Below are 19,236 nucleotides of genomic sequence, written 5' to 3'. Positions count from 1 at the left end.
ATTCCAAATGTTATTTTTTGCCCCTCAAAATGATGAGTTGAATGTTTTTTATTGTGTTTAATCCCCAGAACATATTAGTGACTAAAGTAGTAATTAGTAACATGTAACTAATGGATCCATTAATTTAAATAAAATTCATTACTAATCTCCATTTCAAAAATGATCATTATTCACTTAAACAGTTTGTAAAATGAGCCTGGTTTTATACAGAAGAACCTTTAGAATGACTGTTCAGTCCTTCACAACTCATTCGGTTTCATGTTATTTCAATGCGGCCATGGGTTGAATTACACAAAGAGCTCAGCCGAAACTACGAAAAGTACATCCTGACTCTTCAGGTCTACACAGGCAGCTCCCATACGTGAAGTCAGCGGTGAAGCCTGTGTTCTGGTTAATGTCACTACCCATACATCCACAGAAGCACTAGAGAAATAATCATCCCAGATACCGTCTCCTGCTGTCAACTATTATCTTCCTCAGCACCTTCTCTGCACGTGTGAAGCCCAGAATCTTCTGATGCTACTTTGACACCTTGACAACCAGTTATTTCAGGACACTCTAAGATGGTGCTGCAGGAGTTCAGCCTGGCGAATCACTGAAGTGTCTGTCTGCCTGTCAACACCAGCCAATCAGATTCCTCCTACACTGGACATCTACGAAAATTAATAAAAGGGGGAGGGACATATAATTCCATCCTGCCCTGTCTTCACTATTCACATGCATTTGTACATGGTTAACAAAGCAAGAGAGCCTTCACACTGAAATAGATACACTTCAACTCCAAGCCACTACTTTGCAAAGATTCTTCTTAAACTTTCATGAGGAAAACAAACAATGCAGAAGAGAAAAAGAGCTACATATATCACAATATGTGAACCATACTGTAGCAAATCTTCACAAGAAGACAGACCATTCAGATGGAAGAATCTGTCATTAGCAATTACACTGTTAGAAAAACAAACTTGAAACACCCTTATCTACATAAACTGTAGTTATTTCAATGTAGGAAAAGCTTGGCTTCGACCTGCTGCCCTGCTTAAAACACACCTCACGTTACAGGCCAGTTCAGCTTACCATGAATCTCACTGCTCTTGCGGTTCATAAAAACATTGTTTTTGCCTTCAAGGCAGCCTGTGAACAACACAGGAAGTGCACGTTATTATTCAGCACTTATACTGATGCCAGCGGGTGGCTCTGTGAAGAGGGGCAAACCAGACGCCAGAGCAGGACTCAGGACAACCGCTGTGTCATGACAGAGAGGGACACCCGCAGGTCACCGCGGGAAGTGCGGCCGCTTGACAGGCCGCGACTCGTCTGAATGGGGCATCCGCTGGGTTGGCCGATAACTGAATACAGCTTGATGAGGTTCATGGCGGGAGAGAATGCTGTCGTTTGTTTGTGCCTCTGTTTATACATAATTAATAGTTCCTTTATTGGGTATTGTAAATTATAAATGAAAATGATTTCAAAAATTGAATAAGCAATTCTGGATTGTTTCGAATGCGCTCAGTGTTGGCTTCTATGAAAATCATTCAAAACAGTAAATCAGCTTCGGAGCATTTCCATATTTAATTTGCGATTTGATGAGATTATTAATCTTTATCTGCCTCGGTTTGGTGGCTGGCTGTTTCACATGTTTACTGCTCTGCTTTGTCTCTGGCTTACGTGCTTATAGATGTGTCCTGAATACACTCCTCGTCTAAAGGTACAAAGGCAATTCCCAATCGGAAACAAAGCCTGGAAATTTAGTAACTGGATCAACGGGAGCCCTCGCTTGTATCGCCACAGCACAGGGCGTGCAATGCTCCGACTCCTGCTCTGAAACCTGAAAATATCTCGCCACAGCAAGGCGCACTATTGGTGGAATGTATGTGAGGTAGCTGGAATCGGGGGAAGAAACAGCATGTTGAGCTATAATTACAGAAAACGCATTAGAATCGCTTCCAAACCCAAATTAGCTTGTGTGCTACATTCTGTCCTGTTTCTAAGGGTGGAACAGCAAAACAAAAAAAAAGGCTTCCCCCATCAGAGCTTTAGTTAATTATGAAAAGAAATAACAGCAAAATGTGAACAAGCCTTAATATGCCTTTGATCTATAAAGAATAAATTATCATGTATCCATTCATCAGCATATAAATACATATGAATAACCATGGACCAGTACAGTAGAGCGAAGCCAGTAGTACAGACCAGTATCGTGACTCAGCATATGACTTAACATTAACCGTCTTGAAAACTGTTTAAGAGCCTTACTTAGTCCTCACCCTAACAGAATGTACCGGCCTTGTATCCCTCCTGCTCCTTCTCATATTTTCTTGGAACAATCTGGGGAAGTTCGTTAAGTGGGGAAACGCGCCTTGCATAGCGAACTGTTAGCGGGACTTCATCACGGTTTCACTGTGATACACTTGCTTGGTTTCTTGCATACAGAATTTGAGGCATTCTACTCGACCACCGTCTTCCATGGGCTCAGACAGTCATTCTGCCGTTTGCAGCGCTCGCCTCAGCGTCGGGATTCACTTCAAAGCCAAACTAGCTTGTAAAAATGTAAAATTACATTGATTAAATGGCGATGCATGGCCAATTTCACAAATGCCTGAGACAGCTAGAGAATATATTCCTCCCGCACAGTAGAGGATAATGGGGGGGGGGGGGGGCATCTATATGTTAGCTACAGCCCCAAGGATGTTTCCCCAGTGTTTACTCTCTTTAAGAAAAGGAATTTAAAAGGACAAATGTGAATTTGTTGGCCAGCTTGTTCAGTAGCATGTTTGCTAGCTTGATCGCAAGCATGTTTTTAGCTCTGAATCCATCCCCGATGTGGCGTGCTGGTGAGGAGAGGGTGGGAAACGGCGCCGTGCGTTTTGTAACCACAAATAACTGCAGACTCTCACAGTAACCCGAAGAGCCTTTCCGGCGCGGTGGCGCTTGTGATGTTTTGAGAGACCGGCAGAATGGCGGCATCATTCAGCCCCCCCGACAAACAAAGCTACTTATTTCAATGCTCCGATGTTGGTCTGGGCATGGGAACATCTCATCCCCAAAGAAGACAAGCGGTATTAGGAAAAGAAATCTGCAGTGATGTTTGTGAGGTATTTATGTGCTGGCAGATACCTGAACATGAATTGCTTTTACTCATGATTTAGCCCTTTCCCAGTTAAAATGTGCAGCAAAACACTTTTAAACATGAATATTCCTGTTCCTTTTCACTCTGAGTGGGAGGATGCCACAGGGGAATATGGTTTACTGCTTTATTCCCGGCACACTGCTGAGTCTATTAGGGAATCTGTTTGATATTATATTTTGACTGTTCTAAAGCTGTTCCAAAGACCTTAAAAGCTGCTGTCCACACCGCTAATAGAAGGTCAATGCTGATACAAGACAAAACAGGAATGTCTACGGCTGACTGGTTTCTCTGCATACATCTGTGAGTCTGCGAGCGATGCTCTTCGGAAGGGATCTGAGTGGTTTTCATTAAGGACGTGGCTTTAACTCCAAACGTGCCAGATCGAGTAGTGCCAAGGGAAGGTATTTAACCTGAAACTATTAATGGAAAATGGTCTGGCTATAAGTAGGCAGCCTAAACTGAAGCCAGATTTGAATCCACTATCCTGAGGGTATGAGGCCATGACCAGTGTAAATATTACACAGCTCTGTCCATTACATACTGCATGCATGGTGTGTATAAGGCACCCAGCAGCTAAAATAGCACTGCTACACCTTAAGGCCCTGTTACTGAATACTGTCATTTCCCGGAAATGTTTTATGCATTCAGCATTGGTTCAGACTTTTCACAGTAAGTTAGTTGTCAGAAGTCCACCCATCCTCTAGAGGACAGTGTCTCTTCGGGGTAAGTGTGTCCCAATGTTGGCAGACTTCCAAGTGTAGAGTTGCACTCCATCTTGAAGCCTGGTCCCTAGAGTCAGTAGTGTCTGCAGTTTTTCAAATTCTTTTAAGTACGACTCTTACCCATCCTCCCGGGAAGTGCCCGCAGACCTTCCTACCTCCGCTCTCAGACATGACCCCATTCTGCTCCCAGGTCTAGTCACCTAGGTACTTGTTTTGAGAGAAATACTGGCCATAATAGAGTCTGAAGACTCAACTGAAGGCATCTCCTTACTGGTACACAGCAAAGGCCAAGCATCTCACTTCCATGTATTTTTTTCCACCATTGTCATCTCCCTGTATTACAAGATCCCATACAGCTGAATATGTGACAAGACACCAATGGACACCAGAAGCTGAGAGATCAGAACAGACAAGCCAGATGGGAGGCAAGGCAAAGTGCTGCCAGATTCCCATAAAAGATGGACTCACCACAAAGTCTGTCCTCTGTGTTTCGCTTCTGAATGGATTTAAATTAAGACTTTTAGCTAGGAGACGCTGTACCGTCCACAATAGCTGCGCTGTGCAATTCAAATCCGCAAACCAATCCATCCCATTGTATCGCTGCATTCGCCGCAGCCGCATCTATAATCTCATATGGATGGTTTTCTTTCTGAAAAAGTGAAGCTGACCTTTTTTTTTTTCTTTTGGTGAAATTGTATCCTGGCAACCAATCGCAGTGCGGCATAAGTCCTTTTTTTGGATGCCAGAGACAGTGCACATCTGGACCTCTGCAGCTGCTTGATGGGAGATGAGTGAAATGTCTTCAATCTCGTCGTCCCGGAGGGATGTAGCAGACGTCGGCAGCAGAAAAAAATTGTACTTCACTAAAATCTCATCCTTTGAGAATGAGATTTATTTTTATTGTATTCAGGCGATGAAAAGAATGAAAATATCTACACGAATAGTGGAAGTGAATAAGTGACCATTACACTGAAGAATGGGTGTGAAAACCTCTTAATGTTCACAGTGATGTTGAAAGGATGAGTCAGTTTCAAAGGCCAAACTGTTCGTTTTTGTGCATCTTGCACAATCCAGCACCGCTCTTTCCCAGTCGAGAGGCAGCTACATAGTCATTACGTGGCTCCATAACAGCTTTTATTCTTATCTTCTCAGGTGGGTGATCGTGGTTATAAGTAACTATCACGTCTATGCCACTTAAAAAAAGCTGACCACTCTCTTCCAGGTACTGTATGATCACATGGTATCCATCTCTCTGATCAGGACTTAAACCTTCAACTGGCCACGTTGGTTTTAATTTCCTGTTGAACTTTGCACGACTCACGTTGAGTAACACATGTGGAAGTCGCCTATCTATTTTTGCTCTTTCTAACTGAATTTGAAAGGATGTACTTCAACCATGGAATGAGCTCCTCTTTGACTTGAATATGAATTACAAGCCTCCGTTCAGCACGCGGTCCGGCCTGGGCGTGAGTGACAAGCGTCTGCCGCTGTACTCATCGTCCCATAATGGCTTTTGACACCACGATGAACCTCAGGGTGGTGAATTGAGCATGGTTTCTGTCTTTTGTTCTGGTTTTAAACACATCACATTCAGGGTAAATGTTTTTTTAAGTGTATGCTTGTCAAAGAGTACCTATGGCTTTCAAGTTAGTGTGTCCTCTCTGTCTCTCTCTCTCTCTCTCTCTCTCTCTCTCTCACCCTGAGCGTGGCTACCCTTGGAGTGGGTGTTCGTTCTCTCTCTCCCTCTTGCTCTTTCAGCTCACGCTCCTGAGTCCACCTGCCCCTCCTGCTGCATCTCCCAGTTGGGCAGCGTAATGAGGGGGGAGCAGGACTCACGACCCGAGGTTTACAGACTCAGCTTAAGGGAAAGATGCCGAGACAAGGGGGTTAGGGCCGGATCATTAGACAGAACTGACTGAATTGTAAATAAAGCAAGCCATTTGGTCAATCAGTAAACAAACAAGCAAGTAAAATAAGACAAACGGCTGTCTGGATGATGGACAACAAAGTATACACAGCTTTATAAAGATTTCAAATGAGCAAATCCATGCTCTCGTACTTCCACTGAAACACATTTTCCTTTGCAATTCATTACATTAATTTAAGCTGCTTAATTTAACGCTTAATTTATGTAATTTAAGAGTAGGTACCATAATTCCATTTTGTGTGGCCTCCTTAATTTTAACCAAAATGAAATATCTTCCTTCGTAATAAAACCCTCATGGGCAATTTCAGCTGTTTCCGGCTGTGACACTAAAACAAGTGAGTGGAGCAAATTTCACACATTTTGACATGAGAAAGCTGGACGGGCCAGTTTTCAGGCCGTATGGCATACTCATGAATCAGAATAAATGCTGTGAGTAACAGAATGTGCAAGTTTCAGCTTTTAGAGTGGCTCTTACAGTTAGACGTCATTCAGTGTTTTGGGTTTTACTTTTGTGAGCCCTCATCTGAGGTTTTGTCCACTTGCAGCCATAAAACGGGTTCAGGATACTGAGTAGGTGGGGACAGAGTGCTCTTTCAGCCTCCATAGAGGGCCCATTCATTCATGGGACCGGTAGGCTTCACACATGAGAGATGCGATATCCAAATCGATGGGGTGATTCACAATGATGCACACAGACAGATGTCGGAGTACCACCGGAAGCAAACGGTAGTCATTTTCGCAGTAGTGCTCACAGTCTCTCCCACTGAGGCTGATGGGGCGAAATCCCAATGATACCCTGCAGCTGCCTTAGGAGAAAATTCACATTATCCCTAGATCAAGCAGGGAGAAGCTCCTGCACTTAAGGATCTCCATTTCCCAAAGAAACAGGCCACTACTGGAACAATGGCCTACGACAAAAACTATTTCTCTTCCCTTGCAATAAACCACATCATTTTCAAACTGCATTAGCTTGACGTAACAATAGCCTGCAGAGATCAGAGGGTAGAGGGATGTTGAGGAATCAGGCACCTGTTGCTTCTCAGCAGAAATACTGGTTGCTGTCTTCGGGGTTTGACAGTCTGGTAACACGCTTGCCTACCTCTCCATAAACAGTGCCAGATGGCAGTAACAGAAATATTTCTTACAGTGTCAGATGGCTGAGACTCTACTCTAGTCTCGCAGGAGCTGATTGGCCATTTGTCAGCAGTAGCATGTGGCCTGTGGGCGACTGGCTAGTGGGTGACCAGCCAATGGCAGAGCCAGCTGGCTGGATGTAGGCGGTCCATGCCCACATCAGCTGTAGTCAGCACATTGGATGCAGGGGTTGGCATCTTCTTCTGACAATTAAAACTATACTATACAGAGAGTAAGAAGGACCAAAGTTTGTAGTAGGAGCATACCTCTTTTTTTTTTTTTTACTAAACTCTAAGTATAAGTTTGACAAAGGCAGACATAATAAAAAGCGGGAAATGTTATAACTCTCTGCTGAAATTAGTTTTGAATAGGGTCTAAGTACACTGTGACTTCACCCATGGGTAAAACACATCGTAGCTGTTTATTTCCTAGCTTGCAAACAAGCATCGCTAACTCCAGCTCCACCAGCCCTGAGATGGGTTTCACAGTCATTGGTGCAATGCACTGATTTTATTGGATTCAAAATGTCCCATTAATGTAATTCCAAATGTAGCACAGTCAAATAAAAGCCCCCCAGACAACCAGAAATATTTTTCAATTAACTGTCTATTTTAATACGTTGTAAAGGTGTCAGTGGGGACCTTAGGTTTGCAGCAGGACCCACTGCAATAAGGCTGGACCTTAGGTTTGCAGCAGGACCCACTGCAATAAGGCTGGACCTTAGGTTTGCAGCAGGACCCACTGCAATAAGGCTGGCCCCCAACTTCAGTGGTGGACTCAATGTTTCTGACAACAAGCAGGCCAACACCCTCCCCCCCTTCACAATCTATTAATGCCATTGCCTGGTTCAGTCAGGGCTAAGACTAGGATGGTGAATCCAAAAGCATAGACAGACCGATCGATTGAAAAATGGGTGAGATTTATATAAACGTAGACAGCAGGAATCAACAGGGGAACAAGACTACAAGGAACTAAGGTAAACAGCAAGTAAGGAGCAGGGCTAGAGCACACAAGTAAGTGCATGGATAGGTTCAGTGACTGGATAAAGGGCCCCGAAGACACACTGGACTTAAATAGGCCCGGATAATGAGTTCAGGAGCTGCAGGTGCGCTGTCAGAACTGGTTAGGCTGGTTTAGGGAGCAAGAGAGGATCTGCTCCACTACCCTGTATTGGCCAGCCAGCTGGAGGCATGACAGACCCTCTTGTACTCATAGATACTCACAGATACTCATTCATTCACAGGAAAGGAGCTGGGGGTTATGAGGGGTTCAGGGGGCTAAGCCTCTTTGCCCGTCATCGGAAGGTCACTGGTTCAAGCCCTGGCCTCGGCAGAATAGTTACATGTCTGTTGGCCCCCCCCCGCTCCAAGGGCGCCATACGCTGGCTGACCCTGCACTGTGACCCTCAAGCTATGGAGAGCAAGATCGGCTTGGCAAAGTGAAGAATTCCATTATACTGGTACTTGTGCAAATGGAAAATAAACCATTTATCATTAATGAATTTGCCGGAGTGTGCAGGGATAAATGTGAGTGTTTGATGGCTGCGTGTACGTTGGCTGAGACCTGGAGGGCTTCCTCCACCCTGAAACCGAGCCTTTGCTGTACTGGAGATAGTGAAATGTGGAGTAGGACTTCCACAGGCCGCTTTCACGTGTAAAGTAACAGTGAACAACGTGTCCTGAACAATATGTGTGGCCTGTTAGAGCTGTACACGCAGGTGCACAGTAATTACTATGACAAATTTTGCAGGGTGCAGTGAACCACTGAACGCTCAATCCATGATATTTTTTTTTGCTAAAAAAAAAAAGCATCAAACACTTCATTTGTCGTGAGTGCACCTGGAAGACAGGCCATCCCGTGATATTTGGAGCACCTTCAGCAGCAGTGACAGATTAGCCTAAAAACACGGCAGCACGCCAGCCAGCCACAGCCGCTAGCTGCAGGCGATCAAGGTCACGCTGCCAGCTTCCACATCTCGCACAATTAACCCACTTTCTGGACGTGATCTTTTGGGATGTAACTGAAACACGGACACATCCTCTGATTCACTGGCACGACATCAGCGAGAGGCCGTGTGTCACTCTAAGGGGGCTGTATGGGCCGAATTCGTGTGCTTTACGCTTTGATAGAGAAGAAGTAGCTGTTCTCCGATGATAGTTTCGCATTTACACTTCACACTTTCAGTGTAAATAGTGCAGGTGTGAGGCTGGTGTAATTTGTACCATCACATTACGCCGCCAGTCTGAACAAACTGGTACATTGCCAGCAGATTAAAGTGAATTAAAAACGTAATGCGTACACAATCAGTTTACATCTTACATCTGGCTCAATTCCAGGCATTGAGCAAAAGGTTAAAGCTGTAAAAAGCCCAGCGAGGTTCCAGCAAAAATTGGTACCTTCCACGCGAGGTCAGAACGCGGACTTCTTCCAAGGGCAGTCAGAACCCGGGGTTATTCTAAGCCGGGTCTACATGCCGGCATCCCAGCACACTTGGTAGCTCATAGGTAAGGTTAAACTTGAGTGGTTCGACCCCTTTTGGTACCTACGTCAAACCCCGGGATTCCAGAGCATTTGGTACGTTCCAAGCATATGCAGAGATCATCAGATGCTGGGGAGCTGACAGGATTCTCAGGGGGAGTCAGGGAGCTGAGAGACAGCATGGAGGCCCACAGCCTTTCTGCACTGACCTGCTTTCTCCCCGTGTCCCAGCTGTCTATAGGAAATCCTTTCCCTTGCTGGTGGGTGGTGCAAGGTCACTTATCTTCCAGTCGTGTGCCGTTGAATTACTCCACCTCATTGGTTCATTCCTTCACCATCTGTACCAAAAAATACATAAAACTATTATTATCCTCATAGACAATCAGGAATTCTCTGTATTGTCTTAATATACCAGAATAGATTTTATCACCTCAGTCAGAGTCCATTTCTGTCTGTCTGTATGTCTGTCTGTATGTCTGTCTCTCTCTCTCTATCACACACATACACACACACACACACACACACACACACACACACAGTCCTCAGAGGCCTGTCAGCATATTGGCTCCCAAATTAAATTTTGAAGAATTATATCCACCTTTTACAGAGGGACTCTCAGGTTTCGCAGACGGAAAGGCACCCCCTCTGATATCAGCGTTTCCTATGTGGCTTTGGACACCATTATAAATAGGCCGGACTTTCAAATCAGATATTTATAGAAGCTTTGGCCAAACTCACAATTCTGCCTTAAACGCTGATAAAGGATGAGGTCTGTAAGAGAAAGGATGGTGCTGATCTACTGGACGCGTGCTGGAGCTGTGCTCCAGCAGCTACCGGTCATTATATTAATGATCATAATCAGAGTCAGAGTCAACTTTATTAGCTAACTGTGCTCACACACATGGGGAGTTTGTCTCTGTCCGCCAGGGGCTCATACATACAGCAGCTACATGCTGTAAACAGTAGAGAGAAGACGAATGTCACATAAAGAAAGACAAAGTGTGCATCAGAATACTGGAGTGAATATAATATGAACAAAACAGCGCAATAAGCAGAATACTGTACATATATATATATATCATATATATTATACTTATTATAACAATATGAAATGGTTAAGGTTAGGGGCAGTTATGTGGGGGCAGCATGGTGGTGCAGTGGTTGGCACTGTCACCTCTGTGACCAGGGTTCGAGTTTCCACCATGGCTTCATGTGTGTGCAGTTTGCATGTTCTCCCTGTGTTGTGTCCTCCACATTCTCCAATTTCCCTCCACAGTCCACAGACATATTAAGTAGCTGCCAAAGTGCGTGTGTCTCCCCCCACCCCTATTTGGGGTACCTCCCCCCACCACTATTTGGGGTACCTCCCCCCACCCCTATTTGGGGTACCTCCCTCCACCCCTATTTGGGGCACCTCTCTCCACCCCTATTTGGGGTACCTCCCTCCACCACTATTTGGGGCACCTCTCTCCACCCCTATTTGGGGTACCTCCCTCCACCACTATTTGGGGCACCTCTCTCCACCCCTATTTGGGGTACCTCCCTCCACCCCTATTTGGGGTACCTCCCTCCACCCCTATTTGGGGCACCTCTCTCCACCCCTATTTGGGGTACCTCCCTCCACCACTATTTGGGGCACCTCTCTCCACCCCTATTTGGGGTACCTCCCTCCACCACTATTTGGGGTACCTCCCCCCACCACTATTTGGGGTACCTCCCCCCACCCCTATTTGGGGTACCTCCCTCCACCCCTATTTGGGGCACCTCTCTCCACCCCTATTTGGGGTACCTCCCTCCACCACTATTTGGGGCACCTCTCTCCACCCCTATTTGGGGTACCTCCCTCCACCACTATTTGGGGCACCTCTCTCCACCCCTATTTGGGGTACCTCCCTCCACCACTATTTGGGGCACCTCTCTCCACCCCTATTTGGGGTACCTCCCCCCACCACTATTTGGGGTACCTCCCCCCACCCCTATTTGGGGTACCTCCCTCCACCCCTATTTGGGGCACCTCTCTCCACCCCTATTTGGGGTACCTCCCTCCACCACTATTTGGGGCACCTCTCTCCACCCCTATTTGGGGTACCTCCCTCCACCACTATTTGGGGCACCTCCCTCCACCCCTATTTGGGGCACCTCCCCCCACCCCTATTTGGGGCACCTCTCTCCACCCCTATTTGGGGTACCTCCCCCCACCCCTATTTGGGGTACCTCCCTCCACCCCTATTTGGGGCACCTCCCTCCACCCCTATTTGGGGTACCTCCCTCCACCACTATTTGGGGCACCTCCCTCCACCACTATTTGGGGCACCTCCCTCCACCCCTATTTGGGGCACCTCCCCCCACCCCTATTTGGGGCACCTCCCTCCACCCCTATTTGGGGTACCTCCCCCCACCCCTATTTGGGGTACCTCCCCCCACCACTATTTGGGGCACCTCTCTCCACCCCTATTTGGGGTACCTCCCTCCACCACTATTTGGGGCACCTCTCTCCACCCCTATTTGGGGTACCTCCCTCCACCACTATTTGGGGCACCTCCCCCCACCCCTATTTGGGGCACCTCCCTCCACCCCTATTTGGGGTACCTCCCCCCACCCCTATTTGGGGTACCTCCCTCCACCACTATTTGGGGTACCTCCCTCCACCCCTATTTGGGGCACCTCCCTCCACCACTATTTGGGGTACCTCCCTCCACCACTATTTGGGGCACCTCCCTCCACCACTATTTGGGGCACCTCCCTCCACCCCTATTTGGGGTACCTCCCTCCACCCCTATTTGGGGCACCTCCCCCCACCCCTATTTGGGGCACCTCCCCCCACCCCTATTCTTCAAGTGTGTGGTGACTGTAAGCAAATTGACTATTTCAATTAACCACAATGCAATTAATTATGTTCGCTTCATAACAAAGGGAAATCCTTGGAAATCTGTTGGAAGCACAGGTGCTGAGTGCTCTTAACTTCCCTTTGGGGCATGCTAACATGTCTTATTCTGCATATTTATCCGGAACCATCTGGAATTACTGTATCTATAATCTAGAGACATGTCACCATATAACAAGTGTGCCAACATACTCCTACCTGTTGATTTTTCAATTTGACAACCTCATGATCAGTGCCGATAAGCTACGCTAAGCTACCCTAATATCACCTAGGATTACAAGAGACAAGGGATTCATGTCATAGGGATACCCAGGGGTGTGGGAATCGGGGGCTTATGGGGGGTGTTCCCCTAATATGCAGGCTGCATCTTAAAATGGACTTTAAATAGACTTTTGCCTTTACGCAATCGTGTGAGTTATTGGCGTGTGAGTGCCCTGTGATGGGTTGGTGCCCCTCCCTGGGTTGTTCCCTGCCTTGCACCCGTAGCCTCTGGGATGGGCTCCGGACCCTCTGATAAATAGGATAAGCAGTTACAGAAAATAGATGAATGGATAATTGTTGTGTCCCCCGAATATCAGATTCTCTCCTACGCTATTGGGAACCAAACCAGGAATATAACGGCAATGTGTAAGGGAGGCAAAAAAATGTAACTATTATTAGGCTAATTAGTTAGTCGGACTTATTCCATTATAAGTGGAAAGCAGGGAAGCTCTTAATGGAACAGAGAAAGGATTTGATTTTACGATGTAAAGATAGTTATTAGCCTGATGGCATCATAGTGAGCGGTGTGACGTCATCTGAAGCCAATTACACTTGACTTTCTCCAAGCTATGGAAGCAGGTTCAGTGGATTTTGTTTTTACATTTGCCATTAACGAACGCAGCCTGTTAATCCAAAACTAAAAACTTTGTCATTGGCTGTCTAATGTTCTGAGCATATCCAGAGCTGCAAACTGGACAGACGGGCAGGATTGGACAGGCCACTCTAGCAGCCTGTAAGCCCCAGAGACTACACAGTTACTCAACCTTCCTTTGAAGGAACATGCACAGCTAAGTGTTCAAACACAGCCTTTCCAGCCATCGTCTGCGTGAACCTTCGACACCCAACGAAAACAGAGCGATAATCCCTGGGCTGTGCAGCAGACGCACATTCCCCACCCACTGCAGGTTAATGAATAATAATAATAGTAAGTACCTACAGGTCACAATTGTGTACTGTCTCTTTAAGTAAGGGAATTATGGCACTGGGCCAGGACATCCTTTAATGTCTCTGTAAATGTCAATATTTCTTGAAAAGAGTCCGGTACTGCGGTTCTGATGGCGGAAGTTAGCTTCCTGGAGCCGGTCAGATAACGGGTCGGTACTGGGGCACACAGCCGCTCCTCTTTCATCTTCCCTTGGAGAGATGGCTCTCGCTTCTTCCACACTTCCGTCTCATCTGTCAGGCCCTCAGGCCCGGCCTGCCCTCATACAAGTACTGGTGCATCAAAGGACGATGTCATTCCACACTGCGGGGGTGGGGGGGTCACCCTCACACCCACACCCCAGTGATCTGTGCAAGGTGACTAAGTCAACGCGATGTTGGGCCTGCACCGGAAAGGTGGCAGTAACGGCTACATGGGTGTTACTTGCTCAAGGTCCATATTCATGCTGATTCACATGTGCCTCCAGGGAGGATTTGAATAGGTGTTTAGCACCAGCAGAACTTATTATGGACCTTCCCACTAAATCACTGGTGTTCTACACGAACTGTATATCCACAGAACCCTTTAACTGGAACTGGAGCTTGCTGGTACCACCTCCTCCCAGAGTCCGCTCTTCTCCTCCTTCTGCTCCTCCTCCTCCTCCTTCCATGCTTCCCAGGACTTGGCCACATGTAAGTGGGAGATAAACCTTTATCATCTCCGACGACCTTCTTGTCTCCTCTGATAAGACGTTAATGGTCACTTCTGGCCCTGGCTGGAACAGCATGGAGGTCATCAGCATCATTTATTTATTTGTTTATTTCCAAACACTCTGTGCTTCTTGGGAAAACGCTCCCGTCAGGCCGCTTACCTGGTATAGACCAGTGCTAGGCTTGCCCTAGCAGTGCATGCTAGTTTGTTTAATCCGATTGGTATTCATGGCCGCTACCCGTCCATTGACCTCTCGCTCCCTCCGTTATCATGTTGTATTCAGCTCTTTCTTTTCCCTCCCATGATGGTCGTCAAGAGCCTCTCTTCGCAAGCGAACATCTGAGAACAAACACCAAGGCCAGAGCGGAATGTTCCAGAAGACTGTCCTACACTTAACGATCTGCCAAGTGCCAGCGTCAGCGGTCTGTGGGACATATGAGACAAAGTGGATCGAGTTTTCTTCCGTTTCCCTTGCAGACGTTGGGCACTGTGGCCAAGAACGTCATATCTGGCTTTTTTTTTTTTTTTACTAAGAATCAAGGATCAAGTCAGTAGGAATCAGTTAAATTGATTTATTTATCTGAAGCCGTTATCCAAAGTGGCATACAGTGGTGGAAGCAGTCTGATGGGGGATCACTGTATAACTATTCAGAAAAGTATTCATTATGAAATTCATGGACTATCCTCAGCTGACCAACAGCAAAAAACTGGAAACTTCCTATTGCCAGTTCTAATATTCACAGGTCACATACTCCATGAGCTTCCACAAGCCCAGCTTTTTGGATGCACCTCCAACATTTTCAGCACCCCATCCATATTCACCCCTGTTTCCTGGGTTCTTCTGTGGTCTCCACAGGTTCTGTCACGCCCCGCTCCGTCCGCTCCCGATGTGTGCCACGCCCACCTCATTACCTCCTGTTTCGCCCTAATTGTTCCCACCTGTAGCTCGTTCTCTGTTACCTAGTCTTGTGTATTTAGTCCGAGTCTCAGTCTGTATTCCCCAGATCTGTCATCGTTGTATGGTCCGTCGTTGTCTGCACCTGTCCTTCTACCTTCAATAAAACCCTTCACCGGACCTTTTGGCTTCGTTCGCCTGCTTCCGTGCTCGCGTTCACCTCCGAAGCTGACAGAATGACAGATCTCCAGGAAAATACGAAGCAGCAGTCCGAGCACCACCGGCTCGGACTGCTGCAGGACTTCGTATACTGGCATGCCCAGCCCGAGGTGCAGCAGGACCCGGTAGCCCTGGAGCTGGCTAGCCGGGGCCGGGACCTGCTCCGGGAGGAGCGCCCGTCGGGGCAGGACTCCCCTCTGGCCAAAGCCCGGAAGTACCTCCGTCGGCTGCAACGCCGGCTCGCCAAGCGAAGGGAGAAGCTCCAGGAGGAGACTCCGTCGCTCTTCCTAGGAGCCTGCTATCTCCTCCCCGCCTTTGAGGACACCATCGCTACGAGCCTGGCCAGCTCACATCCGGAGCGTCTGGGGCAAGGCGGAATTCGCGCCGTACTGGACGGCATTCCCCGGGTTCCCAAAGCCCTGAAAGGGAGGGCGCCCACGCGCTTAGCACCCTTCCTCTGCGTGTTCCGGATCTGCCCGCGGCATCGCCTGCTGCTGATGCCTCCGCCGATCCGCCCGCGGCTGCGCTGCCTGCTGCCGCCGCCGATCTGCCTGCGGCTGCGCTGCCTGCTGCCGCCGTCGATCTGCCTGCGGCTGCGCTGCCTGCTGCCGCCGCCGATCTGCCTGCGGCTGCGCTGCCTGCTGCCGCCGTCGATCTGCCTGCGGCTGCGCTGCCTGCTGCCGCCGCCGATCCGCCCGCGGCTGCGCTGCCTGCTGCCGCCGCCGATCTGCCCGCGGCTGTGCTGCCTGCAGCCCCGCCTGCTGCAGCCGCCGCGATGCCAGCAGCACCGCTCGACCTGCCAGTCCTGCCTGTCTTCCCTGCTGCAGCTGCCGCCGCTCTGCCTGCGGCACCGCCTGCTGCAGCTTCCGCCGCTTCGGCAGCGGCACCGCTCGACCTGCCCGTCCTGCCTGTCTTCCCTGCTGCAGCTGCTGCCGCTCTGCCTGCGGCACCACCTGCTGCAGCTTCCGCCGCCTTGTCAGCGGCACCTCCTTTCCTGCCTGACCCGTCTGTCCCATCTGACCCGCCTGCCCTGCCTGGCTTGCCTACAGTCCCGGTGGCTGGCCGCGGGGTGACAGCGCCCGTCGAGACGCCCCCTGAAGGCCGCGTGGAGGCTGCGCCCGCAGAGGCGCCCCCTGCTGGCCGCGTGCTGGTGGCGCCCGCCGAGGCGCCCCCTGCTGGCCGCATGAAGGCTGCGCCCGCCGAGACGGCTCCTGCTGGCCGCGTGCTGGTGGCGCCCGCCGGGGTGTCCCTCTCTGGCGCGCCCGGAGTGCGCGCCTTTGGGGGGGGGTTCTGCCCCACGACGGCGCCCCCTGCTGGCCGCGGGAGGGCAACGCCCATCCTGCCGGCACCTGAACTGCCTGTTCTGCCGGCACCTGAACTGCCTGTCCTGCCGGCACCTGAACTGCCTGATGCAGCATCCCACAGGGCCCCGGAACCACGGCCCTGTCTGGAGGATGGCAGCAGGTTTCACCGGCTGCAGGAACAGTACTGGTGGGTGGTGGGTGAACCCGCCATAAAAGACTCCCCGGAGGCAGCTCCGCTCCTGGAGCAACTCCGCAGGGAGTTTGCCATGGCAGCCCCTGACTCCCCACTCCCACAGCTAACCGGGGTGGAAGAAACCCTGGGGCAGCTGCTCCGTATGCGGCCTGCTGTCGCCGCTCCTCCTGCGGCGCCTGTCCAGCTGGCCGCCGTTCCCGTCCTGCCCGCGGCCCCGCCTGAGGCCGTCGTTCCAGTCCGGCCCGCGGCCCCGCTTGAGGCCGCTGGTCCTGTCTTGCCCGTGACCTCACCTGAGGCCCTGCCTCGACTTCCCCCAGCCTTGCTCACTGTCCCCGAGGAGGTCCCTAACTGCTTGGCTGCCGCGCCTTCCTCCGGGGAGGAGGAAGGCCTGGAATGGGATCCCTCTGGGATTACCCTATGGACCTCCCTTAAGACTCCCTCGCCCTTGCCCCGACAAGACCGACACCATCCAGGACCCCGCCTGTCAGTGTCCCATAAGGGAAGGGGACACAGGCGTCGGGCCTGGGTCCCGCCCGCCCTGCCCCCTGGCTCGCCCGTTCGGCCCCTAGCTGTGGCTCGGTGGCTGCCTGCGGATCCTGCGCCTCGGGGTCGGCGGTCGCCGCCGGGTTCCCCCCTGGTTCCTGGGTGCCGGTCCTCGGTCCCGCCTCCGGCTCCCGGTCGGCCGCCTCCGGGCCCCCCTGCTCCGGCTTGGCGTCGGACGGCGCCTTCGCCGGCTGCGCCTCCGCCTGCCGCGGCTTCCCCCTCCTGCCTGCCTTCCCTGGTGTTCCCTCCTGCTCCCTCCGTGTCCCCTCCGTCACTCCCTCGTCCCGTTCCCTTGGTCCCTGGGTGGTCCCCTCCTGCTCCCTTCTCCCTCTCCCCTGCGGCCCCTCCGGCCGCTGCCCGTCGCCCGCCTGGGCCTTTTCGTGCTCCCCTTGTTCCTCCTCCCTTTCCGTTCGTCCCGCCTGTCTCTCCCTCTGGTCCCTTTGTTCCTCCTTTTGGCACCCCTGGCCCTTTCGTGTCGCCTGTGGGTGTTCCCCCTGTGTCTCCCTTCTGGATCTGTCTCTCCGCCTTCCCTGTCCTCTGTCGGGTCTTGTCCTTCTTTTCGTCCCTGTTCGTGTTTTGCGTCTCCGTCCTGTTCCCTGGGTTTGGTTGACGTTCTGTTTTGTCTTTCAGGTCCTGTTCCCTCGTCCCGTCCGTCGCCTCCTCTCGGGCGCGCCCGGTGGGCGCGCCTTTGGGGGGGGGTTATGTCACGCCCCGCTCCGTCCGCTCCCGATGTGTGCCACGCCCACCTCATTACCTCCTGTTTCGCCCTAATTGTTCCCACCTGTAGCTCGTTCTCTGTTACCTAGTCTTGTGTATTTAGTCCGAGTCTCAGTCTGTATTCCCCAGATCTGTCATCGTTGTATGGTCCGTCGTTGTCTGCACCTGTCCTTCTACCTTCAATAAAACCCTTCACCGGACCTTTTGGCTTCGTTCGCCTGCTTCCGTGCTCGCGTTCACCTCCGAAGCTGACAGGTTCCCCCTCTCTCTGGATTTTTGGCACGTCAAACACGGAACGTTTCTTTTTGCCTGCCTTCAAGCTGACGGGGAGCTTCACCGGGAAAATGGTGGCCGAGCTTGACACCATCACACCGGGGGCGAAGTGTACGTCTGCTGTCACCCGTGTGCCCCCCTAAGAGCGCTAAACCCTTGGCCCCCGTGGCCCCCACACTGCTTGCTATGAATACAGAGCGTGTGATGCTTTTCCTGTGACACTTTTGCAGGTGCAAATCCAACACTGTGTAAAACATTTATTTAGTGCCTATCAGAAAGGCAACAACCTGTATTCCCAATTTTTATAAGCTATGCACACATGCTCATATTTATACATAAACACAGCACACATCATGCAAATGCTCTGCACGGTCAAAAAAGGCGTGTAATAAACCATGTTTCCTGCCAGATTTTACCAGCCCCTACGACACTGCATCAAACAAAAAAAAAATGCATGTTCATGTAAACAGGAAGTGATTTCCAGAGTAAACAATACAGGCTGTCAAGGCCTGTTGCTCATGTTCTCGGAAAATGGCTTCTTAATGAAGTCTTGGAGAACTAAATTGAATTAAATGCTGTAGATCAAGGACTGCCAACACAAGGGCATTTTGGAGAAGCAAATATGTCATAATTGAAAAATGGCCCATTGAGAAACAAAAAAACGCTTTAATTTTTAAAATATATTTTCTCTGGCAGGACAACAACAGGATGGGTGTGATGCCTGCTGGCTGAGATGCAGCACAGAGCTTCTCTTCGCCTTCTGGAATGTGCAGAAAACACCTCGTATGAGCTGCAGCTACACACCGTGCCTACAACTCTGCTGACATTTTTAAATCTGCCCCATTGACCCCATTAACTGAAATGCGGCAATTCACTGACCCCCCCATGAAGGGGCCACACAGGCCAGCATCACTAAAGCAATTTAA

General features: G+C 50.0%; 1 protein-coding gene across 2 annotated transcripts in view; it reads right to left on the bottom strand.

Annotated features, from left to right (window-relative positions):
* LOC111834325 (leucine-rich repeat and fibronectin type-III domain-containing protein 2) overlaps positions 1-19,236 on the bottom strand; it is an 87,528-nt gene that overhangs the window by 45,001 nt on the left and 23,291 nt on the right. For both annotated transcript variants that reach the window (XM_023793474.2, XM_023793480.2), the window contains exon 2: positions 9,598-9,726. The gene's annotated coding sequence lies outside the window, so the exon portion shown is untranslated. The remainder of the gene's footprint in view (positions 1-9,597; positions 9,727-19,236) is intronic.

The sequence above is a fragment of the Paramormyrops kingsleyae genome, chromosome 14 (genome assembly GCF_048594095.1).
Source record: "Paramormyrops kingsleyae isolate MSU_618 chromosome 14, PKINGS_0.4, whole genome shotgun sequence".
In the NCBI taxonomy this organism is placed as follows: Eukaryota; Metazoa; Chordata; class Actinopteri; order Osteoglossiformes; family Mormyridae; genus Paramormyrops; species Paramormyrops kingsleyae.
This window is presented reverse-complemented; position numbering and strand designations above follow the sequence as displayed.